Raw genomic sequence first — 19,133 nt, 5'->3', positions numbered from 1 at the left:
ATGAATCTTTTTAACCCTAACCAAATTAACAACTAAGATTTATCAATATGATAGTAAATTTAATTTCATATCTTTTTGGACTCTTGCACATTTTTCGAGAAGTCATTCGTTATTGAGAAAAAAAATGTATTGTGATTTGGTGTCAAAACTAATCAAATCGAGCAGAAGGGTGCATCTGTGTGTAAAAGAAAATGGTAGCCATTTTGAACAATATCTTTAGTGTTTATTTTATTTTAGTAATAATTTATTTCAAATATCGTTAAATTTTGAATAAATTTTATTTAATATTTATTAATAATGAGACCACGTATTAGTTATCGTTTGTAAAATCTTTCTAAATAAGAATATTGACGAACTATGATTAAGTACATAGTTTACTATTATAAAAGTACTGTTTTTGTTCGATTTGATTAGTTTTGACACCAAATCACAAAACATTTTTTTTCTCAATAACGAATGACTTCTCGAAAAATGTGCAAGAGTACAAAAAGATATGAAATTAAATTTACTATCATATTGATAAACCTTAGTTGTTAATTTGATTAGGGTTAAAAAGATTCATATAATTTTAAGGGTGACCAACCCCTAAACCACCCCTTATTGAGCTTTCAGCCACTTCAAATTTTTAACAAATAAAGACGTCAATAAAACAAAAATATTTCCTAAATATGGTTATTCTAGGTTAAGCCTTTCCTGAGATCCTGAATTTTTTCAAATTTTTTTATTCATGTTCTGAAGCCGATATCTCAGCAACCGTAGACCTCAGAAAAAAACTTCATATAAAAAATCGACATGTTTTGAGGTCCTCTACACGCACCTGTTCTGTGTCGGTTGCGTTGCGAATCACTCTGTATTTTTGGGACCTGTAAATTTCATAAGAGAAACAACTTACAAGGATTTTATAGCGTCGGTGCTAAAGCAGTTAATATTTCTGCTCTTTTCTTTTTTGTATTAAAATAATCAATTGCGTATTTATCTACAGTACTAAGTCCTCTTGTATCGGAAACATTTTTTTTTATCCGGTTGCTGGTAAGTTTGATGGGAAGAAGTGGACTCGCTGCATTTACTGGACTTCTCATATCACTTAGTTAATCGGTAGTATCTCTTGTAGAGGGAGCTGCAACGAGTGTATCAGGTGGAAATGACTATTGACTTTCTCCCAGAATATCAAACTTTGTCGGGATGTCTGTATCCGTGGGGCTACTATTTGGTAATCAGCTTCATGAGTTTCGGTTTCATTGGAAATTTGCGATTTATCCAGATCATTTAGATCTTAGTCAGATGGTTGAAAATGTTGAAATTCCAGATTTATCTCCTGAGAGTAGTTTTTTCTGAATGCATTGAGAAATTTCAAGTATTGTGCCAAGTAATACAGTTTTTTTGATCCGGCACTAGATCCACTTTTACCTTAACCACTAAGGCTACGAACGTATGACGAACGTATTCCTTTCCATTTGTCCTTGCAAAAATCACCTATAAATATCGAAAGCAATTTTCAAAAGAACTGATGTCACAATAGTTTTATGAATCAATAGCTATTATTTCTTTTGCCATAGGTTTTTGGCCACTCGTTCATCATTTTGATTCAGGTCGTACGTTTTTATGAGGGGTGAAATAATAATAGGCCAAATTATTGACGAAGGCTGTTACATTATAAGGCAAGTCTTCCACTGACTGGTTGAAAAGTTCTGAAAAGTGAATTGGTGCAATAGATGGTAAATACATCCGCATTAAGAAAACTACAAAATCCGGATCTGATCCTGGATACTTCAACTATAAAGAATATTTTTCGATAAATCTTATGGCATGTGCAGATTCAGATGATTTGTTCGCAAGTATTGATGTTGGAAATTATAGTAGAAACAATGATTCCGTCGTATTCAGACATTCAGGCCTTGGACAATTACTATTGACCAATGTTTCTTCGTGATTCGTGGTACCAAGATGTTGATTAGACGTGGCCTAATTCTTGATACGTTTAGTTAGCAATGGACTGAATGCTTGCGAAGGACCACCCTGAGTTCGCAGTCTCAGAGACACCGTGTTCGTGCAAATGAAGAAAACAAAAAGCCTTTTTAACGGTAACTAAGGTTTATTGTTCACCAACAATTTCGAGTAATTTAGCAAAGGAGTAACAACTTTTCGTGACAAGTAAACTAGTATACTAATTAATCGTGTATAGGAACCGTGAGTAAAGTAATCGCGTACGAGTAATGTGCAAAGTACGGAGTTAAGAGTCGACGAAGACGCACAAGAAGAGGCGGATTTTTCTTCTTGCAAAATCTTAAATACTAAAGTTAATGGTAAGCGTACATAGGCGTACCAGAAACCAGGAGGTCATCATCGGCACTTCTTCCTTGTAACCTGCCTAACTTTAACAATATAATTGGGTTTTATTTGAGGGCGGTTAAGACAAGAATCGAGAACGTGTCTAAATTTTAGTACGCACAAAAGGTCGGCGAGAAGTTTTGTTACATAATTAGTCTAAGTTCAAACGAAATGCGTACCAACATCTGGTCATACGGGCAAAGTGGCAAGAAAAACGAGTAATGTTCATAGGCGTAGCACACGGGTTCCTTACAACTAGTCCCAGATTTAATACTAAACTTATGAAGAATACAACTTATCGAACTATTAGATTAAATCAATTATCGGATATTCTATCCTCTACACAAGCCCTAACACATACGCAACAACAATATTTTCATATTCAACATTAGTAAACGACATTGCTTGGAATTTGAGTGAAAAAAATATGTTGCAAAATAAAAATTATAATTTATTTTGACAAAAGTCATAAAAGCGCAATTCATACAATCCAAATCATGACGTCAGCAAAGCAACTAAATCTACTTAAAAAAATCCACGTTTTCTATATTGTTTTTCCATAAAACAGTTTATTGTAAAAATATTGTATCTCAAATTATAAAGGACTAAATAAAGAAGTTTTTTCGCTAGTTTACTTTGCAGTTATGGGGGAAAAGTTTTCCTAAATTTGCAATCAAAGTCGAAAGTCGTTTAGCACTATTAGCGGTTTTAAAAGTTTGAACTGCTGTAGAATTTTTATTTCTACAAGTATTTTCAAAACTGTTGGTGCTAATTTTGCGTTAGGGTCTTGACAAACGAATACAAATAACTTTATTTCAAAGATTGGGAGAAAACTCTCAAAAAATCTACGTTTGTACGGCTATGCCTGGTCTCATCAAAATATCACTGAATTGTGAATAACTCGAAGACTACAAATTTTCGGATAATGAATTATTAATCAAAAAAGTTACAAATATACTCTATTATCACCCCTTAAAATTAAGTCCCACATCAACCAAACATCCTGTATTATATTCACTCATTCAGAGGTAGAAGTGTGTTCTCACATTATTTAGAAGTGTAATTTACCAACATGCTAAGCCCAAGTACATAATCGGTTTTTAGCCTTAGAGGGGGCATGGCCCCATTTCTGTATCTATTATTCTCGAAAACATGTGGCTCCATGTGACAAAACTTGGGCATCTCTCCTTGTAAGAACTCTCTATTTACCACCTTGTGAGAAAGTGTGGCTCAAATTGGTAGGACTGTAACATGCCTATGGGAAATTAATTTCGCCGGTCAATCAAATGTGGCCCTTTAAAGAGATGGTCAATGAAGTAACCAATAATAGCCTCTAATTGTAGTACCCCCATGGATGTTATCCCTCAGTTTTTGTATTTAAAATCTTCAGAATATTCTTGAATTCTCTTGGTCAAATTGTCGGATTGACGAGAGCTCTTCATTTGTTTAAGTCCGTTTGAGGGCAGTGAATATTTAACAGTGAAACAAATTACTTCGTAAGTCGTTCCACAGTTTAAGGTTCTATGGAAATAGTTGCTTGAATCAAGAAAAACGTTCTTCCAATAAAAGTTGTAAATTGCGGACAATTTGGTGAAGGAAAATTATTCACTATAGGATCTCGTCACGTTACTGATGGCGATTGTTGAAAAAAAAAATTAATTTATTAGATTACCTATATTATTCAGGCCTCCAAGTTGTTAAGTCTTTAAAACATCTAGAGAAAATATTAAAATTAATGGCGATTTTATATTTAACATAAGTATACATACAACAGTGACTCCCTAAAATATTCAGACACTTACCATCTTCTTTTGTGCATAGTAATAATGAAAATAAACAATTAGGAAACAGGAGTTTGGTATAGGTTTGGTATTAGTTTTTGTTCACTAACGATGTAAAAATATATTTAATATTAACTAATAATATCAAAAAAAGTAAAAAGAAGAACACATTAGGCTCTTCTAGACAATGCCCAAGATCATTTTTGAACGTCGTCGAAGATTGACATCACAACTCGAACCTTTTCGAAAATGTTATGTTCCAAAAACGCTCCCTTACGAAAATACAGGGTTGCGAAGTTTTAGAAAAAAAATGGAAATTAATGAATATTTCGAAAACCGCTTGAGATATTTCAATCAAATTTGGTAAGTAAAGACGGTTTATAAAGAGGCATTAATTGCAATAAAAATATGTGTTTTTTTCCGAAACTTTACAAGCCTGTATTCTCGTAACGGAGCATTTTTGGAACATAGTTTATATAACAAATGATCATTATTTTTTGTCAGATAGAATCCCACCTCAAAATATCCGCACATCGTTAAGGAACACCCCGTATACGAGCAGTAAAAGCATAAGACCCACTGTGCGCTTCTCTGTTTTAAGGTAAAATGGAAGCAGAGTAGAATATTGCATTTGTTTCGAAGATGTTTTTCAGGAATTAGTATCGATTTTTTAACAGGAATTTTTTTTGGAAATAGGAAAGATATTTATGTACTTAGTATAAATAAGTTATATGATTTAATGAAATAAAGGAAGTATCCTTACAATGGAAGAGCGTAACTTCTCATTAGTCTATGTGCCAAAAAAACTTTAACAGAAAAATTAGGTTCAATTGCTGGATGTCAAAAACGATAGATTTTAATGCAAAAAATAAACAAAATTAATAAAATTGGCATTTAGACTAAATAGAAGTTACACTCTTCAATTGTACAGATGTTTTCGTTATTTCATTAAATCATATAACATATTTATACTAAGTAAATACATTTTCTATTTCAAAAAGAAATTCCTGTTAAAAATTCAATATTAATTCACAAAAAACATCTTCAAAATAAACGCAATCTTCTCTCTACTTCAATTATTGATTTTCTGTTGCGTCACGTGGTACCATCTGTAAACCAGGGTTGTATTTTCTCGGAAGTGTTTACAAGTTTCTATTTAGCCATTGTAGATTTCTTTCTTGTATAGATTACAGATTTCTTCTTTTTAGAGACTCCAGATTTCTTTCTCAAACAGGTTTACCGATTTCTCCTAAGTTTTTGTAGATTTCTTTCTTGTGTACTTGTGGCGCCATTTTGCAGAAACGGGCTTGCTGTGCATTACGACAATAGTGACATACATCAAGATTTTTTAATTTATTTGTTTTTATTGTTTGGGTATAAAAGTTAAAATTTTAAGTGTTACATAAAAAAATATTATGTCTTTAAAAAATCGAAAAGTAAGAAGGAAGGGATGTCAGACCACTGATAGAAGATCTAGGGACTAGGAGGTATGATAGAAAAGAAACCGGTTGCCAAAAATTTTCCCAATAATTTTCCACATCCAATACTCATTCTAATACAGATAGAGGATGCAAACAATTTGTAACAAATGTCTGTTTCTTCTAATGCAAAGAAAACTTATCTTTTGTATCTTTGATCGCAAAGCACAGTTTTTATAAACTACTACATCAAATCAGTTGTCGAAGCTCAATTAACTCAAGACCAGCAATTTGAACTTGTGGGGTTTGAGTTTCAACATTGATCGGTGAGATCTCACAATCCTTGTGTATTATCAAAGATAGCGAATATTCTCGGTGGAGAGATAGGTAGTATAGTTGCCCATCTTTTTAAGATGAGAACCACAGCAGAACGAAGGAAAGTCGTAGTTTCAAGGTGGAAAGAAGAGAAAAGGATTTTATCACATATCTTATTGGAAAGTCCAGGTTGCCCATCAATGAAAGGACTCCTCAGGGTTATACAGAAGGGTATGTAATTTTTTTTATTATTTGGTAGGAAATAGTTTGTACCATGCTAGATTCCAAGTCAAGGGATCATTCACTTATGGATTATGGATAACTGGTGCATTTGAAAAAAATATATGAAGGGGAAAGAATAATTTATTTAAAATTAATGGAATTGCCATTACAAAATGGTTCACGTTAGGAGAAACAATTGCCCTAGCATACAGAAAATAAACATTTAACATTTAGTACGTCGTGTTTGGTTACCTACGGGACTTTTATTAGAAGTTTATTTGATAAATGGGCTTCTTAGGTAATAGTGTAGTGCAGGGTTGAAGTCTGTCCGATAAGTGGTTGTAAGTTCTGAAACACCCCGTATTATAATAACTTCTATTATTGTGGCAATAACACTTATGAAAGGGAATTAAGGTTTTATAATACGAATTATTAAACATTCTAAATTTGTTCCTGTAATTTCCAATTTGCAAGGTACCAAATATTTGTAACGAAGGGCTGGTAAATGTAATCTCGAAGGAACTTAAATGGATAATTTAATAATTATACCTACAGTCGTTTCGAAGTTTACCTTTGAAGAGCCATTCCACAAATATGGAAATAGTTGCTGGAATGAGTAAAGTTTCTAAGAACTTCCAACAAAAGTAGTAAATTCCGCACAATTTGGCGAAGGAAAATTATTCACCATAGGATGGGGAAACGTTTACATATCTAAGTGCATTGTAGTATGTCGGTGTGAAATAATTACACGAAGGAAAATTACAACACTTTTATTACTTCTCTAAAATACAAAACCCCGGAATTTATGGGGGATAGAGTTTGTTCATCGTTTCGTGAGAGAGGAAGAAATCGTAATCATTATTGGAAGGGTGGTTGCTTAGTGGAATCCTTCGAAGAGTCTTCCACTACCTAACTTAAGAGGAAAAGACCATGTGCCAATATAGGTCAACACGAGCCTGTTCAATTGCAATATATGGGCTGTTCGAAACAAAAGGCACTTAGGACAAAACAGATCTCTGACGGTTGACCCATTTGAAACACATAATTTTGGACAGTTCAAAGCCAACCAGACATTTTAACTCATGTTGAAATATAGTCATTAGATTCCTACGAAATGGTACAGGATGATTTATGAGTGCAAGTCCATAAGTATGTGTAGCCTATTGTATTTTACATTAACTGAGCTCATCGTTTTTTTAAACCTGATTGAGGTGTATTATTTAACAGTGAAATAAATTACTTTGTAAGTTGTTTCTGAGTTTGCAGTTCCAAGATCCATTACAATATGTTATAATAAAAATTATTTCGCACATCTAAATTTTCTAGGCGGGTCATTCAAAAAGAGAAGAGATACATTTTTAGAATATAAAAACCGATAGATACAAAATCATTTTTAGGTGTAAAATCTATGAATTCTATAATTATTGAAGCTTATTGGTTTGACTGATATGCAACCAATATTACACCCAATGTTTTTTGCAGATTAGCAATTCAGTCACCGAAGATACTTCTGCGATAATGGTAAATCATTTAATCCTTCATGAATTGTAACTATATACAAATAATGTCATGTATTTTCAGGAAGGTGCTTCAGAAAGTATAAGTATGGATCCAATACTAGTTGACGACTTTCACTTAACCCTTGCAAATTTAAAATATCCAAATCAACTGCTAAAAAAGGCTGGAAGATCTTTAAATTCAAACACGCGTCACAACTCATCAGCCTTAAAAAAGAATTGGAACTCCAAAAAAAGACTCAGAATTGACTCAGAAAACACTTAGAAAATCAACTCAACATACTTCAAAAAGACTATCAGTTGTTGAAAGAGCAATATGAGGCCAAAATGCAAACTTTGGAAACCGACCCTGTAAGTTAATGCGATTTTGATTGTTTTGAATTAATTTAATTATCATTGTTATTTTTTAGAAAGCCACAAATTGGAAAATATTTCAAAGGAATAAGCACGTAAAACTAAAAAGTTTTCTTGTCGCAAATAAAGTTAAACATTTTGACTCTAGAATCCGCCGAAGAGAAAAATGATACAGGCATTTTGGGGAGTAACACCAGAACAAACTTCAAGTATGAGGCTTTAGTATCAAAAGTTTTTAAGAAGAGGCCCCAAGACTGTACACTAGGGTGTGCCGGTCTACACATCCCAGATTTCCCATTGGGGAAAGTACTTCTATCCCGGACTACTTCTACAGCCGGAAAATGGCGGGTATTGGGCTTTCTTTGGGAGAGTTATCCGTTGCCAATAGATAGTTTAAAAATTGAAAAACATAAAAGTGAATTAATTAGTGCCTCCGAACTAAAGGTTGCCCCCATTTCCGATTAAGGTGTTGCACGCACATTGAAAAATCAATGTTTTATTTTGGGGTTATTCGCCAAGGATCGCTTTTCAAATTTATGGCTTATTTGCTTTGAATTTCATTCTTTAATCCATTTGGGACCAATTTTTTTTTTACAACTTTTGAACATTTTTAGATAGTTTGTGGTGTTATTATTTAAGATAAAATATTATTTTTGTTAAAAAAAGCTCTAAACATCTAATTACAATAATTGTTTAATGGAGGGTATATACTATGCATTTAATAGTGGAGCCAGTATTATTTTTCGTGCCAGTAAATTTAGATTGCGTAACTGGCGCGCAAGTTAAAACTTTGCATGCATGGACCGAAAAGTCTGCAGGCTTCTGAAATTCACTTACCCCAGTGACGACTCACATCGATACGAAAATATTCCGTATTTTGCACGTGTAAACAATCACTTGCTGGCGTGTTTGCTAGTTAAGCCGTGTTTACATGATGCAAGCTTCTGTTTGCGCAAGTTCTTGATTGCAAGTCCCTGTAATTTGTCAACAAAATTGTTACTGTTTACACTACACAACCATTTATGCAAGATTTTTATTAGAACTGTGGCAGTTGTATGATGTAGTGTTCATTATGGAAACATCTGAAATTGTTAATTTTGGTGTGAATATTTTATGCCACAGGATAAATGAAGAATTACGCGCGTTGTTACAAAAAAAACCGAAAAAGGAGGGTTTGGGTAAAACCGTGGATAAATCGAATGCAAAATTTAGGAGCATGAAATATTTTGCTTAAGGGATTATCATGCGAAGGCCCCTCAGCTTACAGAAATCACCTGAGAATGTCAAAAGATATGTTTGAAAGTCTGTTAGAATTGGTGACACCACAAATTTGACAAAATGCTTTGCCAAATTTGCAAGCTTTGCCTGTTACAGTAAAACTAGAAATTACTGTAAGATACCTTGCTACAGGAGATAATTTTTCTTCGCTTATGTATTTACTATATAGAATTCCTAAAAGCACCATAAACCAGTTTATCTCATTTGTGTGTACAGCTATCTATTAAGCACTGAAACCGTTTATTATGGTAAGGGGTCTGGTACGTTTATTCGGCTCACAGGTTTTAATTTTACAGTGTTTTAATGCATTCTATTTCAAAGTAGACCTTCTATGGAATATATTAAAATGAGGATGAATTGAAATTTGTTAAAAAAATTTCCTAGATAAATTACTTCCCAAATAGCATTTCTACACTAATCTCAATAATTTTATGCAATACTAAAGTAATTAAAAAATACGTGATTTACTCGTATTCGCTTCGGCGGTACATATTTATATAAAATTGGAACAATACAGAAAAAGATTAACACGACCCCTGCGCAAGGATGAAACGTTTTGTTTATCTAACCTTGTTGAAAATCTGACTCAAGCAGAAATGAAACTTCCATATGCCAGTAAGAATTTAATTTAAAATTCTTTAGTAAGTATTCACTTATGTTACGTGTTGTCGGAAAAACGAATCGAGTCCTATAGAACAACATAGGCCAAAAGCTTTTGACCTGCTAGAAGGTTCTTAAGGTGAATGCTATAAATATCGATTACAGTATAGATGAAGGGTCTTTTCTAAATGGTACGCCAGTTCATGTAATACATCTAGTTTTTTTCTAGTGTACCACCCAATTTTAAAATAATTGAAACCCCTCAGAATGTAATTTATTTTTTCGTAATTGTTAATGTTGTAAATAAAATAACGGTGAAACTAGTTGATCAAGAGGGTGATTAGTTTAAATTTCGAGAAGAATCCGTCACGTTAAGACTTCATCTTAAACGCTTGGATTCACGATGGTAATTCTATATAATAGAATACCAAACCAAGATTTTGTCAGAAGGTTTAATACCTCGCAGCAAAACCCTGATAGTACGAAAAGATACATAAGAGGGTTAACATCTTTGAATAAACAGTTTCTTGTTTCCCTAGGATTTACATTAAAAAGTGGAACATATAAACGTCCAAGAAAATGTTCTTATTGATGACTCAATTTTGAGCTGGGAAGTGCTCTCTTTTGATCCATTCAATCCTACTAAATTGGGACCGAACGATGAAATTAGAATATCCTTGCAGCAAACCGGAAAATATCCCTTGCCCTGCAAAAGTTAACTTTGCCTTAAACTAAACGTTACGAAAGAGGAAAGTACGCCACTTGCAAACATATTCTTGATAAATAATGCCGCTACGTTTTTATTCAAAGAGTTGAAATATGTTCTAAATTGAGTGACTATTGACTCAGTGCGAGATATTGGCATAACATCAACCCTTAAGAGTTATTTATCATATAATTTAAATGAAAGCGCTAAGCTTCAAAATGCGTGTTGGTATCCAGTGGAAAAAGAAGGAAAAAGCATTATGATGGACTTGAACGGAAATGTTTCTTTATGTATTCCTCTCAAGGTGTACTTTGATTTTCTATCTCATAAGTTTGAAGTCGTAGCCTGACCGGATTCTGGGAATCGTCCGAATTGGCAAAAATTGATTCAGTTACAGTTTTTTGTTCAAAATTTCTTTCATCTGGAGGATTGGGCGCTATGTAAAAGTGAAATTACTGATTTAGACAAAAAAAAAAGCGTTTTTCTAAGAAATTTGAAGTCGTAGAGTGACCGGATTGTGGGAATCGTCCGAATTAGCAAAAATTGATTCAGTTACAGTTTTTTGTTCAAATTTTCCTTCATCTGGAGGATTGGGAGTACTTACCAAGCGAGTTAACAGATGTAGACAAAAAAATGCGTTTTTCTAAGAAGTTTGAAGTCGTAGAGTGACCGGATTGTGGGAATCGTTCGAATTGGCAAAAATTGATTCAGTTATAATTTCTTGTTCAAAATTTCCTTCATCTGGAGTATCGGGAGTACTTACCAAGCGAGTTAACAGATGTAGACAAAAAAAATTCGTTTTTCTAAGAAGTTTGAATTCGTAACCTGTCCGGGAATTAATATAGTTTAGATTGGGCATTTCTATTTCCTTATAAGATACTTGATATTTATAATTAGGGGTAACATTCTGTAAGGGTACATCTTGGAAATCAGTTTTCGTGTTTCCGTAATCTCTTAAAATGATATCTCTTAGCATAAAATTACATTTGGGTTCTAATTCTATTAAGTAAGTTTCGTTTAATCAGACATTACCTTGTGATTCCTTACAAATCTCTACTCCTATGATTTTTTGAGTTGTTATTACAATCCATTTACTTTCGTCTACATTTTGGATTTGTAAATTTTTTATATCTAAATACACTGGGTTACAATTCGTAATATTATTTTCATATCTTAGCAATTCAACTTCGCATGGTACATAATCATTAAAGTTTTCGGGGCGTACATGAGAACATAAATATTCATTGAAAGATACGTATTGGCAAGGCTGATTGACGTATCCAAATGTTTTGTCTTTTATTATGAGATACTCAAAACTTGGTACAATTATTTTATAGGAATTGTTATATTTGACAGGTAACGAAAATAATCGATATAAATTATAAGCTTGGGTTTCCACTAAAGGGATTTCGATTATGAAGACTATCACATTATTTTTTACGTAACTCTTTATTTTTAGAGTGTTTTCGATATTCAATAAATTGTCGGTGTCTGGTTCGAATGGTAATTTTTCTTGTTGCACCTGATTTTGAATGAGTTTTAATTTGTTTAAAAGCATGCCTGAATTAATTATCTTGTTATGAAAAGTATTTAATTTGGCGAACGTGATTGCCTCTTCTATGTCTGAAAGTATATCGTAGATGTTCTGATAAAATGTTGTAATCTGTGTGATGATCTTATGAATCCTAAAGAACTCAAAAAGGTTTGCTTGTTTAATATTGACTTCATTTACGACTTCTATAATTTCTTTAATTTTTGAATCCAAAACAATTTGATCGTGTGATACATTTTTTATCGTTTCTTGAAAATGATTTATTGCGTTAGTCAAGAGCGTTGTTTGTTTATCGAGGACTAATTTTAAGTTGTTCTGGTTTTCTTTGAGTATGTTAATGTTTTGGTCAATGCGTTTTGCGTCTTCTTGGTCTAAGTTTCACGGTTTTGATTATAGTGCCCAATGCGTTTAGTAAGGCTCGCTTAGTACGCATTTTTGTTGGGAAAATTTGGTTTATCTGTTCATTAATTTTTTGTTTCAAGTTATTTGTTATCACAAAAGAGTTATAAAATTCGGATTTGTAGTCTGTAAAATTATTTATGGTCTCATGAAGTAAATCATATTTAATGTTAATATCCGAAAATTCCTGCAACAATTTAGTCATATCATACGTTTGAATAAAATTCCAGTGGTTGATTGTTTTCTGGGCATTGCCTAATTTGTAAGGTAGTATGCCAGGTTGTCATTTAAGTCATGGTATCGGGATTTTTCGTGTATGAAGGGTCATCTGTAATAAGGGGTTTCTTCAATTCTTTAACACGAACAATTTCGATTTTGAATGGACTTTTGACACTTTTGATTTTTACTTTGTTATGATTCAATTTCTCGATAATTACATATGGACCGCTAAATCTAGGGTGGTTTTTATTTCTGAGATTTAAGTTTTTGTAAACTTTTTGGTTTAATTTAAAGTCGAATGCTTCGTTGCCTTTAACATTTCTTCTTGCTAAGATTTTTTCTTTGTTTTGATCGGTTTTTTCTCCAATCGTTTCGTACATGGCGTCGACTTTATTCTTATGCGACGAAACGTAATCAGAATGAAACGTTGTTGTGATTAAATCAAGAGGATCTCGGGAATTAGTATGACCTAAGACAATTTCGTGGGGTGTAAATTTCGTAACGCTGTGAACCGTGCTATTATACGCGATTATGGCGTATGAGATTAACTCATTAATTGGTTTTACGTTATCTTTTTGTTTCAAAATCCTAAGGTGTTCGATCAAAGTGGAATGGAAACGTTCAACAGGCGAATTTGATTCGTAATGTTTAGGGGTACTGAAATGTATGTTTATCTTTTGGGCCTTTAATAATTCCTTTAATAGTTCATTATTTAATTCTTTGCCATTGTCGCACGTGATTTCCTCGGAACATCCAAAAAATGAGAAAAAATTTATGAGTTTATCGCAAACTGATTTTGCATTTCTGTCATAAGGGTATGCTTGACCGAATTTAGAGAATTTATCAAATATCGTCAGGAAATTTTGGGCTTCGAATATGAAAGTGTCCATGTGTATCATTTGAAATGGTTTGCTGGGTGTTTCTGTTTTAGCGAGTGGAATATATGATTTAAGTCGGCTGTATTTGGCAGTTTGGCAAATAACACAATCGTTAATGTATCGTGTTACGTCCCCTTTTATATTGGGCCAATAGTAAAGTCTCTTAAGTTTCGCTCGCGAGTTTCTTCTATTCCTCGGTGATTTTGTTTGCTCTCATGTTGGTGCTTAATGAGCATAGTTTTTTCTTCAATTTCGGAAATATTGTTAAGTAATTTGGTACATATTCTAATTTTTAAGTTTTGGAAATTTTTCAAACATACCTCTGTGAATGAAGGTATTAAATCTTTGTCGATAAAATAGACATAACAAGGTTTCTCGTTAGTCATGTATTCTTGGATAAACTGCTTTATAATTTCCAAGTTATTGGGTAGCTCTACGTGACTTATCGTGGTTTTATCGAAACGTTCTTTGTTACATTTAATCTGCAGGTGTAGAGATTTCTTTATCAGGAATTGTAGTATTTTTTTGTTTATCATTTCGTCACGAATGCTTAGTCCAGGGTTCTCGCGATCGGCTTGTTGACTATGTGCGGTTTCATCAGAATTGCACGTGTTGGGAAGATTTACAGGATGAAGTCGGATATCAGATATAACGTTTATTTTTCGTTGACTAGGGCCCGGTTCATTCGTATCGTCGTCGTTACCTTGAGCTGAAATTTCTGTTTGGTTTTCTAAGTATTCCTTAATATTCGCATCGGTATCGCCGGGATTATTGACCACTGATTCGTTGTCGTATACGTTTAATTTTATTCTAGATCATGCATCTGCGTTCGTATTCTGGCGTCCCTTTTTGTAAATTATTTGGTAATCAAATTCTTCTAATCGTAACCGCCATCTTATTAATTTGGAGTTTGGTTCTTTTAGATTAAAGAGCTATACAAGGGGTCTATGATCAGTGTATATGTAAAATTTGCGTCCGAATAAATAAGGTCTTAAATATATGCATGCCCAAACCATCGCTAACAGTTCTTTTTCTATTGTTGAATATTTAGTTTCCGTGTCGTTTAGGGTTCTCGAGGCGTAGGCTATAGGTTTATCGTTAGGTATGGGTTCTTGCGACAACACTGCGCCGATTGCAAAATTACTCGCGCCTGTTGTTAATAGGAATGGTTTAGTGAAGTCTGAGTATTGCAGAATGGAGAAGTTTATCAGTAATTGCTTACAATGGTCAAAAGCATTTATGAATTCGAGTGTGTGTATAATTTTTGCATCCCTTTTTAAGCACTTGGTCATCGGTTTCGTTATCTTCGCAAAATCTTTAATGAACCGTCTATAGTAACCAACTAAACCCAGAAAAGATTTTATTTCTTTTGTTGTCCGGGGAATAGGGAAATTCTTAACTGCATTAATTTTGTCGGGGTTAGGTTTTATTATTTCTTCACTTACGATGTGTCCTAAGTATTGGACTTCTTTCCTTAGGAACTCTGATTTGTTTAGTTGTATTTTTAATTTAGAATCCCGTAATCGAGTAAAAACTTGCTTTAATTTTTCTATATGTTCTTGTAAGCTAGTGCTGAAGATAATGATATCATCAAGATACACAAAGCATGTTTCGTTTTGTAAGCCACGTAATATTAGGTCGTGTAGTATGAAATGAGTAAAATTGAATTGAAACTTTAGTCATTTTTTTTTCATATGAAATGTTTTTATTGTCAATCGAAATATGCACCACCATTATCAATACACTTCTGCCATTTAACGGGAAGTTCATTGATTCCCCTGCTGTAAAAGCCTGCAGGCCGGGAGTCGATAAACTCTTGGAAGGCAGCTTTGACAGCCTCGTCGGAGTTTAATGTTTTCCCTACCAAGAAGTTATCCAAATTTTGAAAGAAGTGGTAATCAGTGGGTGCTAAGTCGGGTGAATACGGTGGATGACGAAGAGTTTCCAATTCCAACTCCTGTAGCTTGGCCAAGGTGACTTGTGCGGTGTGTGGCCGAGCGTTGTCGTGCAACAATAGCGGTGCGCTTCGATTGACTAATCTTGGCTGCTTAACCGTCAGTTGCCTCATCATTTCGGTCAGTTGTCGGCAGTAGACATCAGCCGTAATCGATTCACCAGGTTTCATGAAGCTGTGATGGATGACACCTGCGTTGGACCACCAAACGGACACCATAAGCTTGTTTTGATGAAGATTTTTTTTCGCACAATGTTTTGGTGGTTCATCTTGATCCAACCACTGCGATGAACGTCTGGTATTGTCATATAGGATCCATTTCTCATCACAAGTAACAATCCGATTCAAAAATGGATCGTTATTATACCGGCACAACAAAGAACAACAAAGAACAAGCTTCGAGACGTCGTTCTTTCTGTATGTCGCTCAACTCATGCGGTACCCACTTGTCCAGCTTTTTCACCTTACCAATTTCAGCCAAATGAGTCAATATTGTTTTTTTGGTTACACTGAATATTAACGATAATTCGCTTGCACTTTGACGTGGATTCGCTTCCACCACGGCTTTCAGATAATCGTTATCCACTTGAGTTTCAGGTCGTCCACGTGGTTCATTTGTTAGGTCAAAATTGCCAGAACGAAATTTTATGAACCAACGAGATACTGTTTGCTGTGAAGTGACTTCAGTACCAAACACATCATTAATATTGCGAGCCGTTTGAGCTGTTGTGGTTCCACGGTGGAACTCATATTTCATTAACACACGAATTTCACTATTTTGCATGGCTGCACAAAAATTTTTATAAAAATAAAAGTTTTCAATAATTTTTAACACTTTAAACTCTGATCGAAAGAGGAAGAATGTGCCTTTTCCACATAAAAAAGTCAAGTTCAAATATAGATTTAGAGTGAAGTTATTTGCAGTTGAATGTGGCATTTCGAGAATCTACTCATTTCATACTACACGACCTAATATATTGTTCATTACACATTGAAATATAGCCGGGGCGTTTTTTAGTCCAAACGGCATTCTCAAAAATTCGTAGTGTCCTGTATCTGTACTGAAAGCTGTCTTAGCAATATAATTCTCATTCATTTGACTTTGGTCAAACCCATTAGCGAGGTCAAGGGTTGTAAAATAGTGTGCTTTACCCAATTTATCTAAAATTTCATTAATGTTTGGCAAGGGAAATTTATCGTCCATTGTTTGTTCGTTTAGCTTCCTATAATCGATGACCATACGCTATTTTTGTTTATTTGATTTATCTAATTTCTTTGGAACTATCCAGATGGGAGACGACCAGGGGGAATTTGAATCTCTTATAATGTTTTGTTGTAATAATTTTGATATCTGATTTTTAACTTCTAAACGGTGAACTTCGAGATATCGATATGTTTTCGTGAAAATGGGGGTCTCATCTTTTAATTTAATCTGGTGCTTTATTGCATTTGTAAATGACAAGGGTATACTTTCACAATGGAAAATATCTCTGAATTCATAACACAATTTTCGAATTTGGCTTTTCTCTTCAGGATTGTAATGATCGAGCTTAATGTTTTCAAGATTACATTTTAGTAAATTATCAAAGTTACTATCCATTGCTACATGCGGTGCGGGATGATCTAGGAAATTTAGTTCATTCAAGTTTACGGGTTTAATCTCTAAGGCTTCTAAAATTTGGAGTTTTATCGGGTTTTTTCTTGGGTTTAAAATAGAGTTGTGGCTGTATTATCTTGAATTTTAACGAGGCATTCTGGTATTTCGAGATGTCCTAATCTTTGATAAGGGACAATTCTATATCCTTCGGTAAAGTTAACGGGAATTTGTATCTTTTGTATACTTCTCGGGGAGATGATATGGTTCATACTGGAACAATGGGGTCTTTGAAGTTGAGGGTTTTTTGTATCACGGCAAATGGGTATTTCGACATTGGGTAATTTCAGTGTATTAGCTTTAAAGTCTAAATTAGCGTTTAGTTGTTTGATAAGGTCTAGTCCTATGAGTCCGTCAAATTTATCGGAGAAGTTGAACAGGAAAAATTTGTGTGAGCCAGGAGTTTGAAATGTGGGAAAGACAGGTTATGATGCGACTTCATTATGAAATGATGTGGCATGGGCTGTTTGAACTTGGAAAGGTTCGTCTGAGATAGAATGAGGGAAATATTCGTAGGCAATTTCGAGTTTAATGAAACTTCTAGTACTACCAGTGTCTAATAGAAATTTGGCTTGGAGTTCAGGGATAAAAATGTAAGGGAGTTGAATGTCATTTCAAGTTAAGTAGTATTATGTTGTGTCCGTATTTCGGCTGGTTGATGGAAAATTTGAATTTCTTTCTTCACTTTTATAATATTTGTGATAATTGAGGTCGAGACATGAGTTACTATCTACGTGGGTGTTTCTATAAACGTCGTAAAAGGGATAATCGTTATTGGAAGTAAGTTCCTCGGGTGATTGGGGGAGAATTTCCTGATTGTATGGTTCTTGGCTAATGAAATTTCTTTTCGGATTGTGAATGACTCTAGACTAGCTCTATCCAACGGTGGGATCAGTCGTGGGATTATTTTGATGAATTCCTGAGAAAAAAATTCACACACGTCAAATAAACCGGGTAAGTATTAAAAGTTTGCACGCTCCGCGCTCGGAAATTTCTGGTCCGATTCGGCCGTGTGTCCACTCAAAATGTTCCTCTAGACAAGCTCTATCCAACGGTGGTATCAGTCGTCGGACTATTTTGTTGAATTCCAGAGATAGGAGTAGACATAGGTCAAATAAACCGGGTAAATATTAAAAGTTTGCATGCTCCGCGCTCGGAAATTTCTGGTCCGATTCGGCCGAGTGACCACTCAAAATGTTCCTCTAGACTAGCTCTATCCAACGGTGGGATCAGTCGTGGGATTATTTTGATGAATTCCTGAGAAAAAAATTCACACACGTCAAATAAATCGGGTAAATATTAAAAGTTTGCACGCTCCGCGCTCGGAAATTTCTGGTCCGATTCGGCCGTGTGTCCACTCAGTATGTTCCTCTAGACAAGCTCTATCCAACGGTGGGATCATTCGTGGGACTATTTTGATGAATTCCTGAGAAAAAAATTCACACACGTCAAATAAACCGGGTAAATATTAAAAGTTTGCACGCTCCGCGCTCGGAAATTTCTGGTCCGATTGGGCCGAGTGACCATTCAAAATGTTCCTCTAGACAAGCTCTATCCATCGGTGGCATCAGTCGTGGGACCATTTTGATGAGTTCCTGAGAAAAAAATTCACACACGTCAAATAAACCGGGTAAATATTAAAAGTTTGCACGCTCCGCGCTCGGAAATTTCTGGTCCGATTCGGCCGTGTGACCACTCAAAATGTTCTTCTAGACAAGCTCTATCCAACGGTGAGATTAGTCGTGGGACTATTTTGATGAATTCCTGAGAAAAAAATCAACAAACGTCAAATAAACCGGGTAATTATCAAAAGTTTGCACGCTCCGCGCTCGGAAATTTCTGGTCCGATTCGGCGGAGTGACCACTCAAAATGTTCCTCTAGACAAGCTCTAACCAACGGTGGGATCATTCGTGGGACTATTTTGATGAATTCCTGAGAAAAAAATTCACACACGTCA

The 19,133-nt window shown here is 34.4% G+C and overlaps 1 long non-coding RNA gene and 1 other non-coding gene across 3 annotated transcripts; both read left to right on the top strand.

The window, feature by feature from the left end:
* Positions 1-5,458: 5,458 nt before the first annotated feature.
* Positions 5,459-9,462, top strand: LOC136418869 (uncharacterized). 2 transcript variants are annotated; one of them, XR_010752971.1, is made up of 6 exons: positions 5,459-5,596; positions 5,941-6,073; positions 7,547-7,585; positions 7,646-7,932; positions 7,992-8,030; positions 8,084-9,462. It is a non-coding gene; the product is annotated as an uncharacterized lncRNA (long non-coding RNA). The 2 variants fall into 2 exon arrangements; XR_010752970.1 differs by having other exon boundaries at positions 7,992-9,462.
* A 221-nt stretch (positions 9,463-9,683) lies between these two features.
* Positions 9,684-9,788, top strand: LOC136418871 (U6 spliceosomal RNA). Its single transcript, XR_010752972.1, has one exon. It is a non-coding gene; the product is annotated as a U6 spliceosomal RNA (small nuclear RNA).
* Positions 9,789-19,133: the final 9,345 nt, after the last annotated feature.

Source organism: Euwallacea similis, unplaced genomic scaffold (genome assembly GCF_039881205.1).
Source record: "Euwallacea similis isolate ESF13 unplaced genomic scaffold, ESF131.1 scaffold_40, whole genome shotgun sequence".
NCBI classification, from domain to species: Eukaryota; Metazoa; Arthropoda; class Insecta; order Coleoptera; family Curculionidae; genus Euwallacea; species Euwallacea similis.
Note: the sequence above shows the minus strand (reverse complement) of the source record. Positions and strands in the feature narration are given on the sequence as shown.